This window comes from Pogona vitticeps, chromosome 1, assembly GCF_051106095.1.
Source record: "Pogona vitticeps strain Pit_001003342236 chromosome 1, PviZW2.1, whole genome shotgun sequence".
NCBI classification, from domain to species: Eukaryota; Metazoa; Chordata; class Lepidosauria; order Squamata; family Agamidae; genus Pogona; species Pogona vitticeps.
Genome location: NC_135783.1, coordinates 309878831 through 309899551, shown reverse-complemented (window position 1 = coordinate 309899551; position 20721 = coordinate 309878831). Strand labels below are relative to the sequence as shown.

Here is a 20721-nt window from a genome sequence, read left to right as displayed (position 1 = left end):
GGAAGGACTATACACTCAAGTCTGATTTAAACATAAAGAGCTGTGATGTCCAGGATGGTGGTCAGGGATCCCGGCACTGCACCATTAGCATCTGTTGGAGTCACAAAATGATCATAAGTCTGTTTCAATTATTAAACACTTTTAAATGTCACACAGTCTAGCTACTTATTAGCCCTGCCCCACTAGTGGTTGCTATCAGCATGTTTAGAAACTTGCACCTTAGGTGTACAGATGCACTGAATACCGTATTTTCCATGTATAAGACTATACTTTTCTCTCAAATCTTTAGACTAAAAATTGAGGGTTGTCTTATACACGGAAGTAAGCTGAGGAGAGAACAAAAACAAGTGGAGGGGAAAGCAGGGATCAAAGTGATCCTGCAGGGCTTTTATCCCTTTCCCCCTACACTTGCTAAGCCCCACTTAGATTTCTTAATTTTGGATTAGAAAAGTGGGGGTGTCTTATACATGGAAAAATACGGTAACTAGTCTAATTTGGCTCTACGTACACCTACTTAGATATACACATACTTAGAGGACATGGTGGCACTGTGGGTTAAACCACAGAAGGCTCTGTGCTGCAAGGTTAGAAGACCTGCAGTTGTAAGATTGAATCCATGTGATGGAGTGAGCCCGTCACTTGTCCCATCTCCCGCCAGCCTAGAGGTTCGAAAGCATGCAAAATGCAAAATACAAGTAGATAAATGGGTACCACCATGGTGGGAAGGTAATGGCGTTCCGTATCTAGTCGCGCTGGCCACATGACCACAGAAGATTGTCTTCAGAAAAACACTAGCTCTATGGATTGGAAACGAAGATGAGCACCATATTGATTATGTTATAATTATTTTATTGTTGACTCATTTTATTTATTATTAGACTTGTGTCCAATATTAAGGCATGCAATTTTCAGATTTTTGGACCTCAAATACCATATTTCTTCACTCTGGGTGTTCCACCTGACAAAAACTCACCCACAGACACTTAAATATGGCTCACCTGGAGAAAAGTCCTAGCCATGAAGACTTCAAGGCCTAGGTTCCTATTCAGAAATAAAATTCCAACTTGCAGTGGGACAACTTTCTTTCTGCACAGGAAGCTGGACATGAAGCCTTCCAAGCTAGCAAATCACATTGTTGACTTTGTTTTTCCTCTGTTTGTATGTTTCAGCCCATTGGTGGATTTCCTGCATCCAAATAATATTTCTGATAAAGAATGGTGCAATTCTTCATTGGATTGAAGTTAAATTTCCTATTTTATCTCTGCAAAGCAATTAAAAATGTTGCATTTCATTGTTGTGCTATGTCTTTCTCCTTTGCATTTGTACTCTGTAGTGGGTTTAATCCTATAAATCTTTGCCTTGGAGTTGCTTCTATTGCTTTTAGTGGGACCTACTTCTGAGTTGATGTGCATAGGCTTACTCTATGCTAAGTGCAGTTATTATTTCCAACTCAGGTGGACTCTCTGAATCAATGAAACTCATATAATTGTTGGCTTTTCAAATTTACTATAGTTACTTGGGATAAGCAATTGAATTTAGCCTTCCAGATGCCCCTTACTATGCATATTTTGGAAGAAGAGATAAGGAACAGCTACCACTAATATCTTCTCTGCTTTTAGATGCAAAGTCAGTTGCTTTGTCCAGGCAACCTTGAGCAACTCAGTCACTCTGGTAGTCAATAATTGACTACAACTAATGCACTTGGGTAATGAATGGTTCAAGAGACACATTTGGCTTTAATGGACCTTTTACTTCTGCAGTGAAAGATTTCAGGACTGGAGATTTACCTCTGGCATCTGGTGCTGCACCTGTCTCTAATGGAAAGCTACAACTCTGTTTTTAAAAAGTGTTCTTCCTTCCATGGATGCCCTTGTAGATCTATTGGTTTCAGCTGCCCCTATTAAGAAGTTTGTTCCCTCAGATATCATTAAATAGCCACTTGTGTGTCAGATCTCCTTATGCACACCTGCAGTCTTGAAGCCTTCCATGAAAGATAACCTTATGTTGTTAAAGAAGGTGACTTTTTTGTGTGTGAAGTAACTGCCTGGCTATCAAAGGTAAATTTTTCTCCTGTAATGGCTGTTAGATACACACAAATTTGGCTTCAATAAACTGGATATTTATACGGGGTCTATAACTTAGTTGCTTCCAGTTTGCCAACTATTCAGAAGGTTTTGAAAAAGGTGATTAATGACCTGCCATTTAATAAATTAATGACTTGATTGCATTGAAATATATTTGCATATTTCCAGTTCTTGAGTATAGGTGCTTTATTGAGCAATAGTAGGAAGGATACGATAACTTGAAATGTAATAATTAAAAGCTACCAATCATTAGAAGGACTGCCTATCTCCAGAATCCTCTTTCTTATTATCTAGTTTCATTTCTTCACTAAACGGGAAGAGTGATTTAATTAAGCATAATCAGAAGCAAGGATGTCCAGATAAAATCTTTGGCTTCCCAATTCAGAAGCATCATTCTCAATAATTGCATCAAGTTTGTTTTGAATTTCTGTTAGGTAGGTCAGCCATATGGAAAACAGAACTTTGAGAAGTACAATGCATGCTATGCTTCCACAGGAGTCCTATTCAGCAGATGGAGAAGCAAAGTTTGTCAACACACTGAGAGGTGAGTGCCTCTTTGTCAAAACTTGCCAAATGCATTTCATCAATGGATGTGTAGTGGAGAAGTCCCTGCTCATACAAAGAGTGTCCACATGAACAAGTAACTTGGAAAACTGGAGCTGTTGTCCATGTGGGTAGTTTCCCATGTTAGCCAGAACCTTCAGACTCATCATTAATGTGTGCAGAAAATGATGGTGTGCAACAGGGAGGCTAGACAGTCTCTTTTTTAAATGCTGACAAATTTGTATCCTCTGACAGCTGAACAAAGTTAATTATGGGAAAGTATCCTTGTAGTATGTTATCTACCTTTCATCTACACAGCATATAAAACTCCATACACATGGTATTGCCATCTTGCTCAATTTCCTACTTCCATTTTCCTGGCCATCACTGAACTGAAACTAGAGTGGCACTTTGACAATTGAATCGACTCAGATTTACAATTCTATTTAATTTACAAAAAGTACGGAAGCCCCAGCTTCCTTTCCATGAACTCACCTTAGATGATGATACATAGATATGTGACGGTAGCAGTTCAGGAGCAACATTAATGCCCCCCCCCCGATTATTTGGTTGTTCTTGGTATGACTATCCAATTCTACAGCCTCTATTAATATAATAATAATTTATAGTTATGGTTTCAGAACTTCAGAGTAGGAAGGGATCATCAAGTCCAGCCCTTGTCACGAGGAACAGTGGGGAATCAAATTTCAAATCTCTAGTTCTGCAGCTAGAGACCTAAACCACTGAGCTATTCTGGTGTTCAAATCTGTGCTACACAGCTAGATCTAGAAGCCATTATAGCTTCTCTATTTACCCCCTATCAACACTATATCACCTATATCACTATATCAAGTTTCATGCTGTTCAGTGTGTCACTGCCCCACATACCCTAGTGGACAAGTCTAGGTGTAGCTGATTTAACTCTTGATCATGCAACTACTAATGTTCCATACATGAAAAGTGTTTCAGTGCCAGATTCCATAAGTGTTAGACTTACTACTATTCAAGTGATATTGTAGCTGCTATCCCATTGTAGAGCTTCAGAAGTAATTATTAAGAAGAATGAATATGATATGATGAAGCCCTTCTGAATGGTGTACGATGATGCTCTGGGATCCAAGAGCATCATCCTGTTAACCACTTTGCTGTGGACAGTTCAGCCTGTATTATATTCCTTCTTTTAAAAATAAACTTTCCAAGTGCTGCCTTATGGGTACATACGAATATAGAGAATTGTTCTAGGTCCACAAAGAGAAATAGGTTTTTCCCCTGTATATTTGTTTCTATTTGATTGCCTTTTCCATCAAAGGAACTTCTAATCCATGGCATTATCAGCTTATTTAAAGTGGCTGTATCACTTGAGAAGAGCCAAAGCAGATATCTTTATTAGATGCTTTTACACACACCATAGCAACACATTATGAAAAGTATTAATCACTTCTTGAGATAAATCCAATAAAAGCAATGAAATATTCAGTATGTATGTCACTTTACTAAGTCACACTGAGGGAAATCAGCTTGATTGCCTTTATTGACTGTTATTAGGTCCCTCTTCACTGTCAATGATTTTGTACAAGAGTTATAAAGCACTATTTCATGGTGATGGTGTCCACTGGTAGACTACAGTGACTTGCAGTTCTCCTTTCTTGAACTAGTATAGAACCCTGTATCATTTCTAAAAAGAAACAAGGGCTCTTAGAAGTGCTACAATACTAAAATAAATTCCTATGGTAAAGAATAGATTGGGTTTTTTTATAGTTTTTTTTTAAATGCTTGGCCTTTGACTTACTTTTTACCTGCCCAGTGTTACCTAAACCCAAGGTTGTTTTATGTAAATGTCTTTGCTTTGATCTAGTATTTTTTCAGTAAACACAAGGCAGGTGGACATTTTAGTTACCTGAGGGCTTATCACTTTTTCTTTCTTTGTACTTTACATTCAAAAAACAGGATTACACCCTTTGTTTCCTTCTGAAATATGTAGTTAACAAAGCAACCCTTTTTCAAATCTTTGGCTATTATGCAATCTAAAAACAACCCCTCTAATATTCCTAAAATAATGTTTTTCTTTGTTTGTTACTCAGTTCAATCTCCTATGTATTTTTTAAAAATGCCCTAGCTCCTTGTTGAAAATCGTGATTTCCATCTCTCTGAAAAATCTCACTACATTTTCCATCAATCTTGAAATGGGAATCCTTAGCATATGTTTTTAAAAATGAAGTATTATTTCTGAAAAGTAATTTTTCCCTCCACACATACTCATTTCAAGGCAGTATAAATTTGGGGGCTATGTTTTTCTCTGCATTGCTTGTTAATATAAATAATATGGGAGGGTAAAGATTAACCACTAGCCATATGTAATGTTTCCAGATCAGTGCCATCATATTATCTAAAATTTAAGGGCCAACACCTGGCACAGGCAAGAGTTGTAAGGAAAGGGATATGACAAGGATACAAACACCTTTCTGGTGAACCACTAAGGCATGCTATCACCTGAGAATGGGTAACATGGGTGTCCAGGATTTTAAAACACCTCTCTCACACACAAACAAAACCTTCTGTTCCTCCTCTCACCCTCGCCTGGAAACCTGAGAAGGAAGGAAATTTCCTGAGACTTAATCTGGTGCCCTGAGACTGGCCAACCCTAGCCATTGGCTTTCAGATGTGGAAAATGCGTTGCCCAGCATGCAGAACACATAATAGAAAAACCTTAATTACCGTATTTTTCGCACCATAAGACACACTTTTTCCCCCCAAAAAAAACATTGGGGAAAAAGTGTATGCGTCTTATGGAACAAAATTCCCAGATTATTTTTTCCTGTTTTCTTCGCCTAAAAAATTGGTGCGTCTTATGGAGAGGTGTGTCTTATGGAGCGAAAAATATGGTAGATTCAAATGAAGGAAGAGTGAAATTTGGTGCAAGAAACATCAAATATGTAAAGTCTACAGGTGATACCATATTACTGACAGAAAATGGCAGTGACCAGAAATAATTAATTATGAAGGCTAAAGAAGAAAGTGCAAAAACAAGATTGCAATTGAACATTAATACGACCAAAATTATAACAACAGAACTGCATACCTTTACTGATGATAATGAAGAAATCAAAACAATTAATGGTTTTGTATGCCTCAGTTCAATAATTAATCCAACAGACTGCAGGCAAGAAATCAGAAGATGAAGAGTTGAAAGGACAGCTATGAAAGAACTATAACAAGGGTAAGGATGTGTTACAAGAAAGCAAGACCAAACTTATTCATACTGTGGCATTTCCAATTGCTATATAGGGGTGTGAAAACTGGAAAAGGGAAAAAACTGACAGTAAAACAACAATCCATTTGAAATATGGTGTTTAAGGAGAACTTTATGAAAACCCTGGATTGCCTGAAAGACATAAATGGGTTCTACACCAAATAAAGCCTGAGCTCTCATTGAAAGCTAATGACTGAATTGAGGCAACCATGCTTTGGATGTAATGAGACTCACTGGAAAAGGCAGTAATGCTGGGAAACGTTGAAGGCAGCAGGAAAAAGGGAAGACTAAATAGATGTATATACTCAACACAAGAAGGCACAGTCTTGAATATTTGAGGCCTGAGCAAGACAGAACCTTTTGGAGTCCACTGATTCAGAGGCAACTTGATAGCACATGACAACAATGAACACGGCAGCAACAATAATGATGGCAATTCAGTTTGAGGTTGTTGTTTTTTTCCAGAATTCCAGGCAGCCACCTAGAGAGTCTTCCAGGATACCCCATTCCTTTCACTTACCCAAACCTTATTTATTCCAGAGTAAATTCTCAATAGGTTTCTGTCCAGTGTCCATGCTAGCTGTGTGATTTTGGAAGGTGTAGTCTAAAAATGTAGCTTTCCCCATCTTTGGCTATGGCTGCATAAAAATTCCTGCTTAAAAAATGAGTTCACTATTCATGTGCAGAATCTCTTTACACCATTTTATCCCTTCTTATCCCTTGTGCCTGAGGACAGCTATCTCTACAGTTCATGTCAAAGTTTAGGCTGAAAATTGTGTGACAGCCTGCCTCTTCTCTGTGTTCTGTTAGTTCTGCACAGAAAAGTTTACATTCCCTGCACTCAGTTCATTTCAAGTCTGTTCCTTTGGTTTCTTCACAGCCTCGAATTACCAGCATTACCATAGTTGAATAATCTTGACACCTCTATCCCAACTGATAAACACATTTCTATGAAAAGTGTACTGTCCGTCATGGATGAGCACAGCTACATCAAGATACAATTTAGTTTGCTGAAATGGCATCGGCAGAAACAGGGAAGATCTCACAGAGACGATTGGACTCTCCTGGCAGCTCTACAAACTGGAACACATCTGAGAAAATGTTCTTAGCAAAAAAAAATTGCCTGGGGGATGTCAGATTCCTCTTGAATGCTGTGATAAATGTGAAGTTTGCTAGAATAAGTATTAACTATGTGATAGAAGAAAAATAAAATAAAATAAAATTTGCCGAGTTGGATATAACAGTTGACAAGACTCGGTACAATCTCTGCAAAATGATAAAGTACAAAAGGTTCAGACTATAAACATGTTTTGCACATCTTCCCTTTTCCATGTCACAAACTTTCAAATTTAGCCATGTGGAAACCATTCCAAACAAACCTAGAATTTGGGTCGATGGCAGGAAACATGATTCTGGGGGCCTTAGCTATCATTTTCCTGGGGGGGGGGAAGGTTGATTCGATGAGGGAAATTGGCAGGTAAGAGAAGAAGGTGCTTAACCCTTCCTTCACCGTGTCACTACTGCGGTCCCCAAAGTTATTTTCTCCGAACTGGGATTCCAATCTGATTCAAGCTTGTAGTTAGAGCATAATATCAAGACGAGTTCCAAGGGGAAATGGTGGATGCAAGAACATTTTAGTACCTTTCTCATTTCTCCACCATGAAACAGCACCAAGAAAAATATATCATCTATTGCTGTGTGATATAATTTTGAAACCATTTCCTACATTTATATCACACATTTCACTTATCTATTCACCACCCAATTTTGTGGGGTCTCATGCTCACAGTGGCTACTTCAATTTTGCCTTATTGTACATCTTCTCCTAGAACATCTCTCTAGTTTTGTGACTTTGTAGATGACCAAAGAAAGTTACTTCCTGCACCATTTATTTGTGAGTATGGCCCAATTAATGTGTATATCTGTATTTGGACAAACAAAGAGAGTTTTGCTGCGTAGACATGATAGGTTTACCAGAGTTCATTTGAGCAAGTGAAACATGATTATCCCACATTTGATCAAGCTGATAGCATAACCCCACACATTTAACTCGGAAGTAAGTCCTGTTGAGTCTTACTCTCACAGTGGTTGTGGTCTAGTGGGGAACACCTTCTCTGTTGTCTGGGAGGGATTTTGAAGTAAACGTTTCTTAATGAAGTGTGTGCTTTCTCAAAGCTAGCCCTTCTGCCTTAAACTTGGGCTAGCTTGTGAAGGAATGATTTGTGATAACCCAATCAAAGAAGAAATCTCAGATGAAAAATGAATTCAGTGCACTTCCTTTAAAAAGTGCGTAAATTGCAAAACAAGTGTACAATAAACCAATGAAATACATGAAAACCAGATGGTACAAGGAAAATAATGTGCAATCAGTGTATAGTCCATCCAAATTTAAGAAAGGAGAGAGAATATGAGAGAAAGAGAAAATTTGCAATGCTAAGCAAGAATTTGCATCAGACAGGTTACCGAGTAAGGGAGAGCCTCCCTATTGAAGTGGGGTATTTGCAGGTTAAAGTAGGACTTAATAAGGGGGAAAAAGGGGGGGGGGGAAGGAGGAGACACAGAAAGAGGCAGACTTTTTTGTTTTGCTGCCTTTATCCCATGGCTGAGATCCAAGGAGGCAGAGTTGCTAGCATGTAGCAAATCAGGTCTCTAACTACAAGCACAGTCAGACGTGTAGAGATGTAATGTAGTCACATCATGGCTGGAAGCTTAAGAGAACACATCAAGAAAGAATGTGCATAAACAAAACAAGAAGGTCAGTGAATAGTGTCTCATAGACACTCCTCCAACAGAGTGGCCTTCTCAATATTGCAGCCCAACCAAAATGCTTTCTTTGCTTTGCTTTGCTTGCTTCTCTGATGCCAACATTTTGGTAATTCATCAGTTGCTGCCAGGATGGTGTGGTTTTTCCCAGGTGCCTATGTGAGTGTCATGTTTTTGTTTAGCCCACCTTCTCTGCAGAATGCTTGAAGCAGCTGTTCTGGAGACTTTGAGAAGAAGATTCTGGATTGGAGTTCATATCAAAGGCTCCTTTGTAATCTTTATCTTTCAGCTTCTTTTGTCAACCTGCCATGCCTTTCTACACCACATGCACACATGCAACCCCCTCATCATTCCCACAGACCCAAATGAACACTTCAGAAGTTACCTTCTTCCAGTCTTGATTGTCTCATGATTCTGAGTGTTTTTGTTGTTGTTTGAATACTGCTACCTTCTTCTGGTATAATCTCTGTGAGAGATATAACACAGAAGGGTGTTTTATGTACTAGTTAGCACCATACATCACCAATGTATATTTGAAAGCAGGAATACATGTGAAAACGTTAAGAGGCCTTAGTAGGCCACATGCTGGTCAACATTATGGCATGGCAGGGAAAAAAGCACATACAAAATTAGGCTCTATCAACACTATTGTTCATGCCAAAATCAAATGACGTAATGGTGCCACTCTATTCTGCTTTGGGATGGTATTCTATCTACATAAGATTAAATGGGGTGGCCCCTCATTTGAGCAGATTACTACCCAGAGAGGCAGATTTCCCAATATATTACTAGGCATTTATTCCACTTTTACCATTATTGTGTGCATTTTTTTAAACAAAAGGATTTAAAATCTTTTGTAATGGATTTTATACTAATGCTTGTGGAATAAATATAATAAGCTAGCTTATAATTATACTTTAGGTATCTGGCTTTGGTGTCAGAGGCTGGGAATTTGATCTCCCACTGTGCCTCCCGTGTGGCCTTGAGCAAGCTGCACAACCCCAGGTGCTCTCTACCTAGAAAAGCCTGGAAAGGGGTTGCTGTAAATCAGATTTGACTTGATGGCACATTATTATTATTAGTTTCTGCTGCCTGCATTTCTGATTTTCTTCTTATTTTGATTTCTCCAAGTGCCGAATGTGTTTTGAATGCATTAGGCTGCCCTAATCCATTGTGGAACAGGCCGAGGTCTCTCTGTTTAGATCCAGAATATCCCTGAATCTGTCTAAATGGCTCTGAATTCAGCTCAAAATTCTTCAATTTTTCCTCCTACAGCAAGGTCATTGTTGTAAAGAAGAACACTTTCAAGGGCAGTCCGAGGGCAATGGTTCTGTTGCACAGTGGCTTGTGTCCTTGTGGCAAAAGGACACAAGCCTTCCTTGAGATTCTTCAGTGAAAAGTGAAACAGAACAGCAGTTAATGCAGAGAGAGGAGACCTGGGCATTGCGATGTGTCATTCCTAGCCCCCAGACCTTCAAGGGAAATCTGGCAATCAAGCTAAAGACAGCAGATAAGGGAGATTGTAGTTTGTGGTTAGAGGTGAGTGAACCAGAAGAAAGTTCAAAGAACAAGACAGAACCAAACCAAGTTGCCTGAATATCAAAAAGAATAGAAAAATTCTGGTGATTCCCCCTCCTCCCCCAAAAAAGCTCACAATTTTTTCATAACATTAAGGCTGTCAGCTGGGGCTTTGTCCCAAGTTTTTAATATTCAGAGGACATCAAAATCTAGAGGTGAACCCGTTAGTGAGCATTAGGAAATAATTGGCAATATTTTCGGGACCTGTTTAATTCCCTTTTTAAAACCAAACCAAATCAACTTCCCTACCCTTCTCCTTCGTAGGGGCTTAAAGCCATGTCTCTGCATGGAATGAGAGATGGTGCCAAAATTTCTAGTTACAGCTCAACACAAAATCATTCCACAGCTTTGTTTCTATTTCTGTTGCTGCTGTACTTGAAGTATACGGTGAGAAGAAATTTTAAAATGGACAGTATTAAAATGAATAAGAATTGCCTTTGCAATTGATCCCTGATCATTCATGGTCCAAGCAGGGATGGTGACTCCATCATTTCAGTGCTTAAACCATGGATTCCCCTTCCCAATAGTTTCCACTGACGACAAATTCAGCTAGATGTCTTTATGTTTTGACATACTGGCTGAAATCCAGTAGTAAGTTGCTACTAGAGCAAGCCCATCAAATTGGTGGGGATTTGGTGAGTAATCTCCTTCATAAGTGCCATTACTTCAATGGGCCTACTCTAGTTGCAGCTTACTACTGGATTACATCCAGCATTTAACCAAAAGCCCTCTTCAAGCCACTCTCCAATGTCCTGTTTTTGGGCAAAATATTAGAGTGGGCAGTGGCTTCTAAGCTTCAGAGGTTGCTGTATGAAACTGATTATCTTTATTCATTTCAATCTGACTTCAGAAATAGTTATGAGATGCAGACAGTTTGGGTCATCTGGATGGATAATCTATGCTGGGAACTAAATGGGGAAGTATGGCCTTGTTGATTCTGCTGGATTTCTCAGTGGCTTTCAGTACTATCAACTATGGTATCCTTCTGCATCATCTCTCTGGGATAAGACTCGGAGGCACTGTTTTTCAGTTACTCCAATCCTTACGTAGGTGGTGTTGGGGGACTACTTCCCATTCTTCAACCCTTAGCCTGTAGTGTCTTCCAGAGTTCTCCTTTGTCTCCCATGCTCTATGATATTTACATGAAACTACTGTGAGAGGTGGTCTGGAGTTTTGGAGTTCAGCATCACTATCATGTGGATGACAATTTAATCCAGACAAAAGTGCCTCTGATCAGTTAAAAGGCAGATCATGGAATGATGGGGAGTGTATCTCCTGTGATGGATGGAGTTATAATCCCTTTGAAAAGCCAGGCTTGTTATTTGAGAGTAGTCCATGACTCATCTGTGAGCCAGGAAGCCACACAAGATTGGAAATAAGAATGTGGAGGTCCTTCCATTGTTCTAGGAACCCTGGTCAACCCAAATTCCCACCTCTGTGATGGAAGCCTGTGTATGTACAGATGTATGTATTCATGGCTCCCTTCTATATCAACCAGAGTTTCCATTGCTCTGACCAACACTCCTCTCCCTGAAGTTTGTCCAGCCAATCAGAACCAATCTTACCAACATTCCAAGCATCTCACCCATCCTCTTCCATCACGTGCTTACCAAACCACTTCATTTCAAAACATAGCACTTACCATTGCTATAGAAACAAATCATTTAAACATAATCAGGCATCATTTGAGGAGCATTTTCCAGAGAGAGTACTTTGAGTGGTCAAGTAGATGTGAACATACATTTTATGTAAATAAGTAACTTTCTGTTGGGTTTTATTAGTTATTATAAACTACCTTGGAAATTTGAATTGAAGGCAGCAAATGATTTAAACATATAAATAAATTCAAATATATTGTTCTAGTAACTGGAATGTGTTGGTAACATTGCTAGAAGGTTATCATTTCTGACCAACTTTATAATTAACTGATTGCCAAATGATTTCTATAAGGAAGGATTGCTTCAAAATTATTAGAAAAAAATAAATCTAAATTGTCTCCAGTCTTCCAGGGAGGGACTGAGCCCTCTTTTTCTCTCTTCCCGGCATGGAGTTTGCTTTATTTTTCTTTCTTAATAGTCCCCAACAGACACAAATCATTGTGCCAAAGTTCCAGCAGTATCAGATGTGAGTGCTATCCATTTTGAAAACCTTTTCATTGTAGTGAGGTGGAAGGCAAAGGGCATAATCTTTGTATAAAGGAAGGGTGCTAGGACAATACCAGAAGGTAAACTGATATTGATTCATCTTCTCTGAGCAAACAGGTTTCTGACTTTGCAGAAGAAACCTAGAAAGAGATGTGCTTTTACATACAAAGGTTAAAGTTGAACAGATTTGCATTTAAATTAAAAATACTGGTGGTTGCAATCAATAATAATAATCAAGTAGTTTAGTTTTCAAAACAGTAGGACATTATAAAATTATTCAGATTCAGAACTGCTGCCCTTAAAGTACAGGAAAATACAGGAAACAACTATACAGCAGCCACTGAGCTTAGTAACAAGTTTTTGAAAATTTTTAAAAGCTCTGCTTTCCCCCAAGATATATCTTGATGTTTTAAGTCACCTGGCATTAACTTTGGGTCAGATTTTTGTGGGCTTAAGGCAAGTCAGACATTTATGAAAGGCTCCTGGCTGATACTCTCCTCTTATAACTCACAAGAAAAGGCACAGTTCTCTCCCTTACCCACATATAACACCCCAAAGAAGACCAGCTTACTCTCCAAAAATCACAAGCAAGGCTTGTATAATACTTTATCTCCTACAGACATGTATTCAAGATGACCCAGGACTACATTAGATAACATACTGGTCCAGTTACTAGAAGTAGCACATTCTTAAGAGGAAAAGACTGTCCATTGTTTCCCTTCGATTTCTTTGGTCTTCTGGAAGAGATCTCTTGTTTTTCCACTTTGGTTGTTTTCCTCTATTTCTTTGAACTATTAGTTCTTTTTGTCTCTACGTGACAGTTGCTGAAAAACTGCATCCAGGGTTCTAACCCAATTTCTGTCCCTTTTTACTTTTGCTTCTTGCTTGTCCTTTACATTTTAATGTTTCTTCCTCAACCCATCTAGGTTTTTCTTTTCTTTTTACCATAGAAAATGTCTTTCTGCATACTTCTCTAGTAATATCTCTGGTTTCTATCCACACTTCTTCTGGCTCACATCCAATTGAGGTTTAGTAATGTAAATCTATTCTTTATGTGGACTTATTTTTTTTTAAAAAACTCAGATTTATGAATGTGGGATATTGTGCTTCTGTAACCATGATTCAAAATGCCAGGAAATGGCCCGATATTGTTGTGCAATATCTTGCCTGCAATGCCAGCAGGAAAAAGGATGCCATGTTTTACATAACAAAGGGCAGCCTGAATGTTGCTGAAGAGGGTATCCTGTAGACCATCTTGGTTGCTGCCATTGGTGCTGTAAACACTGAGGCTGCCCTTTGCTATGTAAAGCCTGGAGTCTTTTTTCCTGCTGGTAATGCAGGGACAATATTGTGCAGCAATATCAGACCATTTTGTGGCATTCTGAATCTTGGGTATAGAAGCACAATACAGTATCTCACACTCATCAATCAGAGGTTTTTTGAAGAACTGTATTTGACTTGGACTTGTTAAATCATGACCTATGTAGTGCCTTTGATTCAGGGGGCTTACTTTAGTTGGGAGTGTCCAACAGATTAACCCATACAGTTCCTCCACCAGCTTTCACTTAGCTTAATGCAGTGGCTGATTTCACATTTATATATTTATGTAGCTATAATGCATACTAAGGACTTACCGATTCTATAGCACAAATTACTGGTGACATACTTGTCCTGTGAGGACTTAAACATGGCTGCTTCTAAATGAAATGTTGAAGGTATTGGAGTTCATTCATTTTCATCCCTTTGTTTTATTATGTTTTCATTTTGCTGAGATAGAATGTTCTCAAAAACATTGCCAGTCTTCCTCAGTTTAGCACCATTTGAGAGACTAATGTGAGAGTTATTGTTTCTGTTTATCATTCTAAGATATTGTTGAATAGCTCCTGGAAAACTCTGCCTCACATATTACTCTGAAAAGTTGATAAAACAGTATGAGTTCCAGCCTGCTGTGCCATCAAAGGTTTTCTGAGGAAAGTTAATTTGCACTATGCAGCCCATGACCTGTAGGGGCACTTTAGGCCCCCTGGTGTACCTCAACAATGTCATCTTGGTGTGCCACAGCTGATTCATAGTTTCGGCTCTATATATTACTTTCTGAGTTCAGTTTATGTCAGAACTCAGCTTGCAGATGTAACTGGAATGTGCATCCTTTTTCCCCCACTCCTTGTGAATGTTCTGTTCTGAAACACCATTGTCTTTTATTGTCAATAAAACATCTTTTTTTTAAAAAGAGAGAGACAGAGGCTCCTGACAATCGTTTCTTTTACTAACAAGTCACTACAAAAATACAGACAAACCAACATTGTAAAATTGGAAATGAAACTTGTGAAACATGCTCTCAAGTATTATATCAAATGCTTGAACATGCTCTTAATTGGCAAAGCTTTAATGCCATTAGGAGTTATGCATATGCTTCAGCTAGTTTTCATGCAGAGGAGAACAAATATCAATATCCATCTGTCAAGTAAGTGGAGCCCATATGGTACCACAAGAGCTTAATATAAGTCAGGTATGGCTTATATGAATCAACTTGCAGTTGCCAGCTATTGCATGATAAGCAGGCTGGAGGATTTGTTCATTCTGAACTTCTTTATAGAATACCCAATATGACAAACTTTGGTTAAGTTTTGATCCAGATAATAAGCTGTGCAAGTTGGCCTTTTACTATAATCAAGAAAGTAAGAAGACTCTATGAAGAGACACAGGCTGGCTTTGCATTGATGGCAAGGGAATATTACTATCCAGTGCAGGGAATATTTCAAGGTTGGGGCGGGGGCTGTAGTCTTCCAGATGTTGTTAGACTATAGCTGTCATTGTCCATTATCACTGGATATTTAGTAGAAGGTTCACAGGTTCTTCATTCTGTGGCAATTGGCGGCAATAATGATTTAGTGATTGAGCTTGTCCATACATTCCACTGATTCAAATCAACCTAATTTATTTGCCTAACTGTAACTTGCAGTTTCAACAGACACATTTGAGTCAATGGAACTTACAAAGGAGTTGACTCACCAAATCCCCATTGATTCAATGGACCTACTCTTATGTAATTTGATACACTTAGCAATAGGATTTTGAACCTTGTTTTGATTTTTTACCTATAATTTTGTGCAGGAAAATGCCAAATTCTATGCAGCTTAATGCTCTTTCCAGTGAATCCTATGGACAAATGATACCATCATGTACAGGAATTGTAAGAATCCTGTAAGGACAGATTTTTTTTCTACCCTTTCAGTTGAATTTTGCACATGTAACATGCTGCTCTGTGTAGAAATTTCAATAATCCTGTGCAGCTTTGTACATCTCTAGAAAAAAAAGCCTTATTAAAAATTCCAAGAACTTCAGCAAAATTTCTGAATTTCACACCGACAAATCTCATTGAAAGGAAAGAAGTGATTTATTTCGCAGTTTCTGTCAGAGAATGAGAAGCCACAAGATTAATATCCCTGTCTTATAACACTGGCATCTGTCTGATGTTAGTGCTCTTGTAGTAATGACTGAGGCTCCCTTGTTGCCTCTTTATGCAGCTTCAAAACTGTCCATATTGGGGCACCTTCCCCCCAAATTTTCTTTTGATCATCTGGAGGATTGTCTGGTAAATGGGACAGAGCTGGGTGGCCCTGTCTATAATATAGAATCCCATTTAACTGTGGCAATATCTGCAGTTGTGTTTGACTGTGTTATTGCAGTGGAAATGGATTAAGAACTACCTGACAGTAGACATGGGTGCTTTATTATTCATTTCCCAAATGAAGCATGGCACCACAGATGGATTCTTTTTCCTCACCTCCCGGGCCAGCTGGGCTATGAACCGGGCTCTGTGCATCAATGAGGTCCTTCTTTGGTGGCAGCGTACCAATCTGGGCAACAGCCCGGCTGGCCCTGCCCTGCCTCCCCAAGCAGCTGAACACGACCTCGAGGGACATCCCCCCCCTCCTTGCTGGAGTGTTTTACTGATGGGTGCACTGCTGCTCCTCCTCCTCAGTGACATGTCGAATCCAGTTAGTGGCCTGGCTGGCCTAGGGGTGGGGGAAGAGAATCCGCACCACCTGTGGTGCTGCACTTCTTCTGGAAAATGAATAAAGAACCACCCAGGTCTAACTGACTCTCATTAAGGGATAGACTTATTAAAGTTTCACAAAATCTAGTACTTGGCAGCAACTTGCACTATATGCTTTGTTGAAAAGCAAAGAAGACAATCCTATGGAACGCTTCCAAATTAATAATTACAAAGGGAAATTTATTCCCAGGTCTCACTGGTGTTTAACATATATTCCTTCTAGAACAATTATTAGTCTTTGTAATTCTGGGCCCCCAAACCTGTGGATCTGCTTGTTAAAGGCTGGGAGTCCCCTTCAGAGAGGAAGACCTTTCTGTCCATGATTAACTTCGGTGCATCTAGAGTGAAGAACTGGCTCTGAATGCACTCATCTTTGCCATAACTCTGACTTTATGCTGCACTTTGAAGCCAGGAGCAATGAATGGTCATTAAACGGAATCTAAGCTATATTTTTGCTTTAAAAATAAACTACTGTTGTGAGAGGTATGCCTAGAGTGGTCACAATTGACTAGATAGGCGGGGAATAAATGAAATAAATAAATAAATAAATAAATAAATAAATAAATAAATAAATAAATAAATAAATAAATAAATAAATAAATAAATAAATAAATAGAGAAAATGGTAGAAAGTCCTATTTATTACATTGTGGTTTCTGCAATTTGAGCAAAATGCTTCTGCACAAAATTAGCATTTTTCCCTTTGGGAAGTAAAGCACAAAGTAATCTATATGTGGAGGATAAATAAGAAAAATCAGGATGTGTTTGTCCATGTCTCAATGTGGTGTATTTGCATGAGAGAGAAAGAAGAGAGAGAAGGAGGTGGAGGGGGGGAGAGAGAGAATCTGCTAAATCAATCTGTATCTTGTGAATTAAGTGAAAAAAATAAAGGAGCAGTCTGATTTAAGACATTTTTCATTTCAGACTATGACTCTAGCTCTTTTTCTCTTTTCCTTCAGATGTTATGGATAGTATCCAAGAAGTAATTCTGTTGGTCTGTCTCAGTATGTTGCCAGAATTAAAGGGGGAAAAGGAAGAAGGTGAAAAAAAGGGAGGGGAAGGAGATAATATTGTAGCACTTTAAGGATTAACAGATTTATTTCAATCTAAAGAATTTTATTTTGATCCACAGCATTTAAAGAAATATATTAATTTTTAAAGTGCTTCAGTATTTGACCTTTCCCCCTTTTCCCTCTCTCTCATTATAGACAGTATGTAATTAGAATCTGAAAATTGTTTTATGTTCTTTGGAGTTTATTATGACTGAGCACTTGTGCATAAACCTCCAAAACTTGGGCTTACCTCACATGACCAATCACAAAACGATGCAAGTTAAATTGCAGCCTACAGGAGGTGATCAGATGTCCTTGGCTCATAAGGAATTTCTTTGTATAAGAGTTTGCCCCTCAGTTTCTAGCCACAAGGAGGTTTTTGTTTTATTAGAAATATCCTTTCTCTGCTCCCCCCCACACTTTGCTTAAAGCATAAAATTAACCAATAAGTTATTCATGTGTGGTGCATTCTCATATGTCTACTTGGACATAAACCCCACTAAGTTCAGTGGGGTTTACCCTCAGTTAAATGACTGCAGGATTGCTACCAAACAATTCTTTGAGAACTGCAGTCTTTAACAGCCATCTCTCTCCTCCATGGTTATTGCTTTCGACTTTGCTGCAGTGGACTAGAGCTGCAGAAGAGTGAACTGTCAGCAGCCACTGATTTATAAGAGTGATTTACCTTCTGGAGAGTGTAATTATGTTCATAGTTAAGAATTAATCAGGTGAAAGAATTATGGAATAATCACACTCCTGACTTTGGAAGGACAAAGTAAAGTGTGGAGAGTGTTTCAGCTTCAGAGGACCCTCCCAGCAGACAGAGAGTCCCTCCTTCTTGAATATGTAACGATCCTCCCCCCCCCCGACTGATAATTGTTATTTTCATCTTAAAAGAGAGGGAGAAAGGTTGGAAAAGAAGGGATGAGAAATGGGAGATAGCAGAAGCAATGATGTCTCTAAGGGAGCATTAATAGCTCTTTCTCCCCCTTCTCAATGCAAGTAGGAAAAATAAGACTAATTTTTCATAAATAAGTAAGTATCCTAGATATGTTGTGAGGTGTCATTTTTCTTGAGATAAATGGCTTCTCTAATTAAAGTGAAGCTGCTGGATGCACTAATGATCAAAACAATTCAAAAGAAAAAAGGACTTTATTATATATTTTTGAATCATTATAAGTATAATAAGTCTGAATTCACTTCATGCATTTGAGGAACTGGCTTGCGTTTATGGTGGTAATAAATTCACCAGTTTTAAAGGTGCCCATAAGAATCTTCATTATTTCAGGATTGAGCAAGTGTTCTAAGAGTAAAATTCTGTACTGAGATGTCCCAGTCCATTCTGGTCTCAGCATGTTCTGAGGTCTGAGGTGGACACTCCGTTGTTTGCAGTTGAAAGTATGGGATCCACATTGAGATACAAACATTCCTGTGACTGTAACTTTTACTATTCTGACAGTTCTTTCTGAAGGTCTGAGAAGATATTAATGAAAATGAATCTTCTAATTGTAGAACTGGACGCTTTTAGATTCCGATGAAGGAGTGAAAATTGGTAGAAGAAACACCAATAATTTAAGATATGCAGATGGCACCATGGAAGAAAACAGCAATGACTTGAAACAATGTTTGTTGAAAATGAGAGAAGAAAGTGCCAAAGCAGGTCTGCAGTTGAACGTTAAGAAGACAAAAATTATGGCTACAGAAGTACTACATATGTTTGTGGTTGACAATGAAGAAATTGAAATTGTTGAAATTGTTTAAGATTCTGCATATCTTGACTCAGTCATAAATTCAAATGGAGACTGCAACAAAAAAAGCAGAAGAAAATGGAGACTTGGAGGGGCAACAATGAAGGAATTGACACAGCCTTATACTTATTGATTGTTCATGATGGATCATCAAGTGTAAGGCTGTGTCACTGGCGGCCAAGGCCACGATTTTTCACACTCTTGTATCCCTGATCACCATCTGTGGATATGAAAGCTGGAGAGTAAAGAATGTCTCAAAGCAAAACACATTAAATGCAAGTTACAGAGATGAGGAGAAATACATACAATGACAGACACTGTCCACCATTTTCAGGAACACGATTCCTTAATATGTCCATTTTGATCCTCAGGCAAGCTTTGGAAGAACATTATGCCAACAATTCCAATGTTCAACATCTTTTTTGTTGGTCAAGAGTGTTCGAATGATTCTTATGAAAATATTCATATTAATCTACACACATAAATATGTGTGGATCCTGAAAAAATGGAATAACCACCTCATCTACTCATCCTACATGGATCTTTGATACAGACATAACTGCTGAGCAGAACTGATGCTCTGACAGAGCTTAGAACACTTGTTTTCTGAATTGCAACTCCCAGAATCCTGCAGTCATGATGGCCATGAAGGAGTTATATCCAAAAATGCAACTTTTCCAAGCTATTCTTTTGCATCTCAATGGGAATACTTGAGGTGATTTTAAGCCTTGCTTATTTCTTGAATAACATAATATTTTTTTTTACTAGTATCATCCCTTTCCTTGAGGGACATGCACTATATACCAAATCCCATTTAATTTTAGTCTGTGTCTAGCCTTCAGCAGTTTTGCATAGTTATGAATTTTAGTAACCACAGCAGATATGCTGTTTTCCATACATTTTCATCAGCAAATCTAATTGGTGAAACTCATGCGTATATGCAGTTGGTTGCAGAATTTGTAATGGAGAAAATAAAAGAGGCACAACTGGTGAAAATATTTTGCCAGCAACCTGAATATCTGAGAGACAAGAAGGCACTTAGGTACAAGAGAAACGTTGTTCATGGTTTCTTGATTGTTCTTGATAATTTTAGTGTGGTGAAGGTTAATGGTCATTGCCATTAAGAAGGCAACTTGGTTGGTTGCTGAGTTGGGAATTAGAGAGCAGTGGAATTAGAACCCTCTTTGCTTAATTAATTTTTATTGGTACGCTCCTATTCAGCTCATATTTTTAGTATTACCTCTCCAGAAGTCTTCAAAAGCTTTGACCTAAGGCTATGTGATTATGATGGAATGACCCAGGCACAATGATCGACACACTTATCATTTCTGACAGAAGCAGAAGTTCTTCAGAATCACATAATCTTTAGACCACAAGCTACAATATTCCAAGAACTGCACGATCATAAAATCCCACCCATGCTGTTCCTGCCTCCCTTTCTTTTCAGTATCTCCTTAACTGTATATGAACTGAATTTGCGAAGGGGATTTTGTTCTCTGA

General features: G+C 38.5%; 1 long non-coding RNA gene across 1 annotated transcript; it reads left to right on the top strand.

The window, feature by feature from the left end:
• Positions 1 to 387: 387 nt before the first annotated feature.
• LOC144588702 (uncharacterized) lies at positions 388 to 7557 on the top strand. The gene is made up of 3 exons (XR_013544377.1): positions 388 to 2057; positions 2519 to 2628; positions 6758 to 7557. It is a non-coding gene; the product is annotated as an uncharacterized LOC144588702 (long non-coding RNA).
• The last annotated feature ends 13164 nt before the right edge of the window (positions 7558 to 20721 follow it).